Below are 8,188 nucleotides of genomic sequence, written 5' to 3'. Positions count from 1 at the left end.
CACTCTACAATATTGGTTTTTATAAAGAAACTTTGATTGGATAGTCTCGCTACAGGGTCACCTCAAGTCAAATCAAAATGATCATAGATTAGTTAATTTTTCACCATAAAGCAATAAACATAGATAAAAGAAGTATACGCAATTTTTACATGTCTCCAACATGGTTAGATGACGTTGTCGGATTGTGATATATTTTCAAATTCACAATTTTACTATATCCTTATGAATGTATATTATATTGAATGAAATATTTATTCGAGTGATTCCCGGTTAAATATGCAAATTTAAATATTTGGAATCCGATATTTTTCCTAATTGTTGAATTTATAATAAGCAGAATATTTATTATTTTCTGTATCTACTTGCTGAAATCCAACGTTTGGCAACTTTTGCTCTCCTAGTGTCATCGGTTGTTTCACGTCGTTTTGCACGCTTGAAGTTTTTTTTCTGAATTTCTGATATATTTATGTATTTATTTCAATATAATTTGAGTTAATATGAAACCTTGATTCACCATGGGACATAAGAAGTGCGTTCTTTGTGGAGAAACTCGCGAATTGACTGAAATATCGTATAACTGATATGTTTTCATTCCCGCGCACCCTATGTCAACTTGGATAGTTCATGTTGGGGACAACATTTGCCTAGTGAAATTGACGTTTGCTCCTTCTATGTTTATTACTCTGAGCCTTAAGTCGAATCAAAATGGTCATAGATTAGTTAATTTTTCACTGACAACATTTCAGAAACCAAAATCGCTTTGACATCGCTGTCAAGTTGAATTTTGTGCCAGTAAAAAAGCGCATTCTCTACCAAACATTCCTAGATACACAATTTCAATCGAAAACAAATAATTGACTCTTTCAAGAAATAGAATCTCCCATATTATTCTTTTAGGAAAACCCCTTCGAACGTGCTGCCGATTTCACATGGAGATATTCTTTATTAGTATTGCCCAGTAGCAATCTGGATGTGCATCAATCTACTGCTAATTTGCACCTGACTATTCCAGCAGCACCGATAAATTCGAGGCTAAAGGTGTATGGTATTAATAACTATGGAATGGTAACTGTACATCTTATCTTATAAGGTAAGTTATTAGAACTATCTTCTTGGAAAGTGTACAATATACGATTGTGAGATAATAAATTACTTTTGTCGGATAGAATAGTGTGCAGAAAATGGGATGTGCCTGTTGCGCGCATCCGTGTTTAGCCGTAACGTAACACAGGTGGTCAGAAAATGACTACCATTGTGTCGAGTCTCGCTAATCAGACAATGGGCCAATAAAGTTTTATATTCAATTTGGTTTTATGCTCGAGATGTTTAAGTGGATCAGTTCACATCCGGTAAAACCATAGAGTGATAAACATAGATAGAGGAAGCAGACGCAATTTTTCATGTCCCCAACATGGTTAGGTTAGGTTGTCGGATTGTGATATATTTTCAAATCCATAATTTTACTATATCGTTATGAATGTATATTATATTGAATTAAATATATTTCTTTCAGTGAGATTCCCGATTGAATATGCGAATTTGAATATTTGGAATCCGATATTTTTCCTAATTGTCGAATTTATACTAAGCAGAATATTTATTATTTTCTGTATTTCCCTGCTGAAATCCAAGGTTTGGCAACTTTTGCTCTCTTAATGTCATCGGTTGTTTCACATCGTTTTGCGCGCTTGAAGTTTGTTTTCTGAATTTCTTATATATTTAGGTATTTATTTCAATATATTTTGAGTTAATATGAAACGTTGATTCACTAAGGGACATAAGAAGTGCGTTCTTTGTGGAGACCATAGACCTAATATCAAATGGACAGGCCCTTAGAGAGAAATTCTGGCATGACGCATATGAAAGAGAGAGATGGAGCTAGATGAGTCAACGTCAAAATCATATGATCAAAACATTGAACTCACATTCAGAAAATCGCTAATTTTTCTCTCATTCTGAATTGAACACATAGTTAATCTGATTGATTTGATTTGTAAAAGTGTTGAACATTCTAATAAAAGGAATTAGCGGTAAGTATTCCGTGAAATCTTTATCGGATTTCAATAAGTTCATGAAACTTATTGAAAGGCCGATTTCATCTTGAAAATTAATCGAAAGCTCATGTTTTTCTAGAATCCATCTGCTATTGCGAAATTCAAAGCACCAAAAGAACTAATTTTCGAATAAAATGCCTCACACTCGTGCAGCCTTCAATTGTACAGCGAGATTAGAAAAAAGCCAAAAGTTGAAATTTCATTCGTAAGTATTTATTTCTTTTAATGCCCTCTGATCTCTGAATTCATACATAAAGGAAATATCAGTTCACAGTTTTCCAAGGGATGACAAATTAAGGGAACAGTAGATTGAAGATGAAGAAGAATTGATTTCAACCCTTTTTCCTTGTTGAAAATATGCAGCAACCGTTTTCATCAACATGATTTATTAATATTCATGGTACAAAAACTCTGAAAAAAGATGTTATTCCTTCAGTTTTCAGTTTCTCCAATTATATGCCTGAGAGATTAAATTATGGAGATAAATGTCTTGAAGATAATATTGAAGGTACATTAATATTTTATTTTTTATGGATGTGAAATATCTATTTATTTTCCGTCCCTTATTTTATTCATTCATATAAATAATTATTGCAAAAGAAATCGAACAGGACCAGCCAGAGACAAAACAGCAAGAGATGGGGCAACCAGAGACGGTACAACTGTTTATAATATCAAAATCCTCTGCTGCTGCCATGGAAGATTTTCCCCCCAGATTGAATACTAATATTAGAAATACTAGAAATTAGAAACCTGGGAATGAGGATTTCCAAGAATGGAACACTAGACGAAGTAATATCTGAGAGAAACATCCAAAGAAAACCAATAATCTCAATGTTAAATAGGATATTATCGATTAAAAACATAAATGTGAATAATAAGAAAAAATGTACTCAATAGTTAGGAGCATAATAACATACAGCTCTGAAGTGAACAGCAGCTGGAAAATCTGAAAGGGACATGATACCAAATGATACAATAAGACATAGAATGGAAATAAGACATGATATTGATCTTGAGAACACAACAGTTGGTTTGGTACAGACAAGTCCATAAATACTTATGATACTAGGTGTGATTTAAACAATAATAATGTAAGTTCAATTCAAGAAAAACCAAATATGAAGATCAAATAGTTTGAAATTTTCAGTTTTTTAGATTGCCATACTAAATGAGGAACATATTCTGTGCCGTGGCTTAAAAATTCATCTTTAGAGAAGCTCATTCACTGAAAGGCTGAAAATGGGTATCTTAAATTGTTATTTAGTTGAAAATTACTTTTAACATATGTGAACAACAACTTATAACGTTATAATATGTATTTTTCAGGAAAAATGAATGTATCATATCTGATCCTTGGAGAGATAAGGAGAAGAAGATCCATAAATTTCAAGATTTGGAGGAGTTTAGAACTAAGAAGAGGAAGAGCTCAATCCTGATATTTTTCAATATCCTGGATATTAAATGATTGGAAGAGTGAATATCCTCCTTAGTGGAGAGTGAGAAATCCGACTGTGAATATGTTCTTCCTCATGCGCTGATAGGCTAGAGTCGGACCATTTTTTAAATCATTTATTGTAATAATGTATTTTGAACAGCAATAAAAACTTAATGAATAAAATTCTTCATAAACTCTCTTTTTTTTTATTGCCTGTGTTATCTGAAAACAATTTTTTGAAAGATTTTACCATTATCAAATTGATAAGTGACTTGAACTAAACTAGTTGGAAGTAATACAAAATTGAAGAATGAAATGTAATAGACATAACTGATTGTATTTAAACGATAAAATTGTTTGTAAAAATGATTTTTCATTCTACCATCAATATAATATTTGTACTTAGAATTTTGGTTGTCGAAAGCCAAAGTAATAAAATAGAACAACACAAATAGGTGATTACTAAGCAGTATACTATCATTTTGAATCTTTGAATGGTCATATTTAAGAATTAGTCTATATTGAATTGATTATTCCAACCCAACATTTGAAAGAATGATCATCTTCACTCAATAATAACATAATATAACGATTTTCACTTGATAAAAATATATGAAAATTATTCTCATTTTAAGTTGCGATATAATAAAAAATATATTTTTTCTACTATCTTAATAGAAAACTTCATTCTCGACCCTAAAGAAGGATGGAAAAATGTTTTCCTCCCGGCAGGAGTAGAAGTACCATTTTCCTCCCTGACTGATAAAAATGACGACCTTAAAAGTAGTAGAAAAGACTATATACAAACCTAAGGAAAAAATGCTTTCCTTTCTTGGTATATAAATAATAAAAATATTATTTATTATAGCTTTTTCCATAAATTCTCAAACAAAAATTAAACTTTTGATAGTCGAAAATAAATTAATATAAGAAAGATTTCAAGCAATTCTAACCCTCGTTTACATTGCTAGAATTCCAATATATCAAAATAACAATGAGTTTCATTCAGAATAAAAGAAAAATTCAAGATTTTCCAAACGTAAGTCCAATGTTTTGGTCATATGATTTTGACATTGACTCATCTAGCTGCATCTCTCTCTTTCATATTCAGCCTGACGCGAACTCTTCGTGAAAGTCTCGTTAGGGCCTGTCCATGTGATATAAGGTCTATGGTGGAGACTCTCGCGAATTGAGTGAAATATCGTATCACTGATATGTTTTCATTTCCGCGCGCTTCATGTCAAAATTGATAGTTCATCTTGGGGACACAATTTGCTTACTTAAAATGACATATGCTTCCTCTATCTATGTTTATTACTCTGAGGGTAAAACTTATTGAATTACTAATAAGGTAGCTGAGGCTTTATAAGATAAAAATTGTGCGTCGAACCTTGCCGTCAGTATATTAGGAATATATCATTGTTCATGTCAACCTAGCCTTTTAGCGATTACTCGTAGTCGAAATTTTGGTAGAAACGAAAGAGTATATATCGGAAAGTAATCTTCATTTTTATTTGTCAAAGGTCTGATGGAAATCAGTGCTTCTTTTGAATTTTCTTGAACAAGGTGTTCAAAATAGGAGGTATGAAGTTCTTAGGATAATTTTAAGAAAAAAGTCCTATTACTATTATGGGCCCGCAAACGCTTTGTTTTCGAGACACCGGGTGTTTCTTGTAGTCTTGTACTTTTTTGTGATGACTATACAAGTTTGATTGATTCAGTTAACAGGATGAGGATCAGTTTATGGAAAAAAAAACACTTTTTAAAACAACGCCGATATTTTATTTCCAAATATTCTCTGAGGATGATTTTTGTGAATTCTCAGCAACATTTAGAGTGTTTTCGGAAGTATGAAGATTTTGTGCGTCTATTCATTACTATGGATTTGCCAAGAAGGTGTAAGCCTCAGTTTTTGGATGAAAAAGGAATTTCGTTAGGGAATCACTTGAAAACTGGTAAAACAATGAATTCTGAATATTATTGTAACCTTTCAGACAACTGGAGGAAAAAAAACTCAAATTCGTGAGATTTCGTCCAATTCAATCTCCACAATTCAAAACAAAAAAAGCGGACATACATTTAACGAATTTGCTCTTTTCTTTCAAATGACAAAAACGAAATTGAATTTTATTCGCAACCGAATTACCTACAGTGGTCCTCTGATTGAAGGTCGAACGAACCGAAATTCCTGTGAGATCCAATCTGCCTCGGCCGATTATAAAACCCTTACATGGAGAAATTGCTCCAAAAAACAACTTTTACTCGAATCAAAATTCGCCTGTGATTAATTACAGAACAAACATAAGGATACGACGTATATAATGAACATCGGTTGTTTCGAAACACCCTGCAATTTTAAAGCAATCTTGCCAACGAAAAAACTCACAACCTAATATTGTGAATCTCTCCTTGAATTGTCTTGTATTTTGTCGAAACGAATGAAGCATTCCGTTTTACAATTGGAGCTCGCCTTTTGTTTCCGTTTCAGATGATGAATGAATTGAATTTCTACCAGTTAATCAGTTTTTTGCAAATTTCGAATATCGCAATATTGAAAAAAATCGGTGAGAGCTACGTCAGATTTTTGATGTTATTTATTATGTTGGAGAAAATAAAAGAAACAGAATGTTTTTACTTGGTACCTTTATGAAGGGTGTTTTTTTTTAGAGCTATAGAACTTTAAATTGCAATGAAACAACGATGGATTATTCGATTGACATGAATTTTATTTATCCGCCAGATAATCTTGTGGCATTACATTTTAAATATGATTTCTGGCATACGACTGCCACGACTGGCTAGGATGTAGTCCAATCTGGACGTCCAAGTTTCGATGACTTTTTCCAACATTTGTGGCCGTATATCGGCAATAACACGGCGAATGTTGTCTTCCAAATGGTCAAGGGTTTGTGGCTTTACGCATAGACCAATGACTTTACATTGCCCCACAAAAAGTAGTCTAGCGGTGTTAAATCACAAGATCTTTTAGGCCAATTCACAGGTCCAAAACGTGAAATTAGGCGGTCGACAAACGTGTCTTTCAATAAATCGATTGTGGCACGAGCTGTGTTACATGTTGCGCCGTCTTGTTTGGAACCACAGCTCCTGGACATCATGGTTATTCAATTCAAGAATGAAAAAGTTAGTAATCATGGCTCTATACCGATCACCATTGATTGTAACGTTCTGGCCATCATCTTTTTTGAAGAAGTACTGACCAATGATTCCACCAGCCCATAAAGCGCACCAAACAGTCAGTTTTTCTGGATGTAACGGTGTTTCGACATACACGTGAGGATTAGCTTCACTCCAAATGCGGCAGTTTTGTTTGTTGACGTAACCATTCAACCAGAAGTGCGCTTCATCGCTAAACAAAATAAAATGGACGTAGTGCGCGATACGTATTCCGCACAGAACCATTCTTTTCGGAATAAAATTGCACTATTTACAAGCGTTGTTCAGGCGTGAGTCTATTCATGATGAATTGCCAAACCAAACTGAGAATAAATCACTTGACAGCTGTTAAATCGGTCGCCATCTTGAACAGTAATGCCAACTTAAAGTTATATACCTCGAAAAAAAAAACCCGTTATATGGTACTCCATACCATACTCCACGGTTTTCGATATCCCTGTAGTGTCCCTCTAAATAGTTCTAACCCTGTATATACTTCAAAGATATTCAAGGAGAATAATATTATTATTACATACAATTTTTCATTCATACGTATTAAATGTGCAGAATCCTTTTCCAAAGTTTATTCAGAAATTCAGAAAGCTGTTGATTTTTATCGATAACCTACAAGAACAGGAAACATGCATCAATATCGCATCTTATAATTAATTTGGTTTCAAAACTATGAGAGAAATCGTAAACGATATAATCATGCCAAATAATACAATATTCCATACACTTCTCACGTAACATACACGAGGTGTGAGTTTGACCAGAATGAATGCATTTATCATGATTAATTATGCTAATTTACTTACATGTTCATTCTGAATGTCGTTTTTAATGCAGTACACGCGAGATTTGATCACTGATTTAATTCAAATTACTGTTCAGTTTGATCCTTGCATATTTATATTTTCGATTCAGTAGGTTTCGGAATTTCAAGTCGGTTCATCTTTTTTTTTTTTGGTATTGCACGTGTTCATAAAAATTCATAGGGAAGTTACCTCACTAGATGATATTTCTGTCTTTTTTTTAGTCCTCTTTGGAGAATGTGCGCTCAAAATTCAAGAAATTATCAAAATATATGTAATCATGACAGTTGTTCTGAGTATTTAGTGGGTCTATTTTGGAATAACTCAACTATAGGTGTACAACTGTACAACTTTGCTTCCGCCGTTTTGCAATAAATTTGTTGTAGCGGTAGGTACTCGAAATGAATAGATCGTAGATGCCATACAATAAGCTTAGGTATTTGAAAACATAACGCCATCGAAATATTAGTCGATTTGTGTATGCATCATAGAGTTATTCTCGATTAAACATGTCAGCTTACGAGCCAAATTCTCGTCATTTGTGGAAGGTTTTAATTTACTGCTTCAATATGTAGAAATCTGCGGCTGAGGCTCATCGACTGCTCTCAAATATCTATGGTGAAGCCACTATTAGTGAAAGAACGTGCTGAGAGTGCTATCAACGCTTCAAGAACGGTGATTTTGACGTCGAACACCGGGTGCAAGAT

General features: G+C 33.3%; 1 long non-coding RNA gene across 4 annotated transcripts; it reads left to right on the top strand.

The window, feature by feature from the left end:
- Positions 1-1,806: 1,806 nt before the first annotated feature.
- Positions 1,807-3,689, top strand: LOC123679134. 4 transcript variants are annotated; one of them, XR_006747356.1, is made up of 5 exons: positions 1,811-2,030; positions 2,134-2,259; positions 2,322-2,562; positions 2,666-3,300; positions 3,384-3,689. It is a non-coding gene; the product is annotated as an uncharacterized LOC123679134 (long non-coding RNA). The 4 variants fall into 4 exon arrangements; XR_006747357.1 differs by having other exon boundaries at positions 1,814-2,030; positions 2,666-3,148; positions 3,191-3,689; XR_006747355.1 differs by having other exon boundaries at positions 1,815-2,030; positions 2,666-3,148; positions 3,205-3,689.
- The last annotated feature ends 4,499 nt before the right edge of the window (positions 3,690-8,188 follow it).

Source organism: Harmonia axyridis, chromosome 4, assembly GCF_914767665.1.
Source record: "Harmonia axyridis chromosome 4, icHarAxyr1.1, whole genome shotgun sequence".
Lineage (NCBI taxonomy): Eukaryota > Metazoa > Arthropoda > Insecta > Coleoptera > Coccinellidae > Harmonia > Harmonia axyridis.
This window is presented reverse-complemented; position numbering and strand designations above follow the sequence as displayed.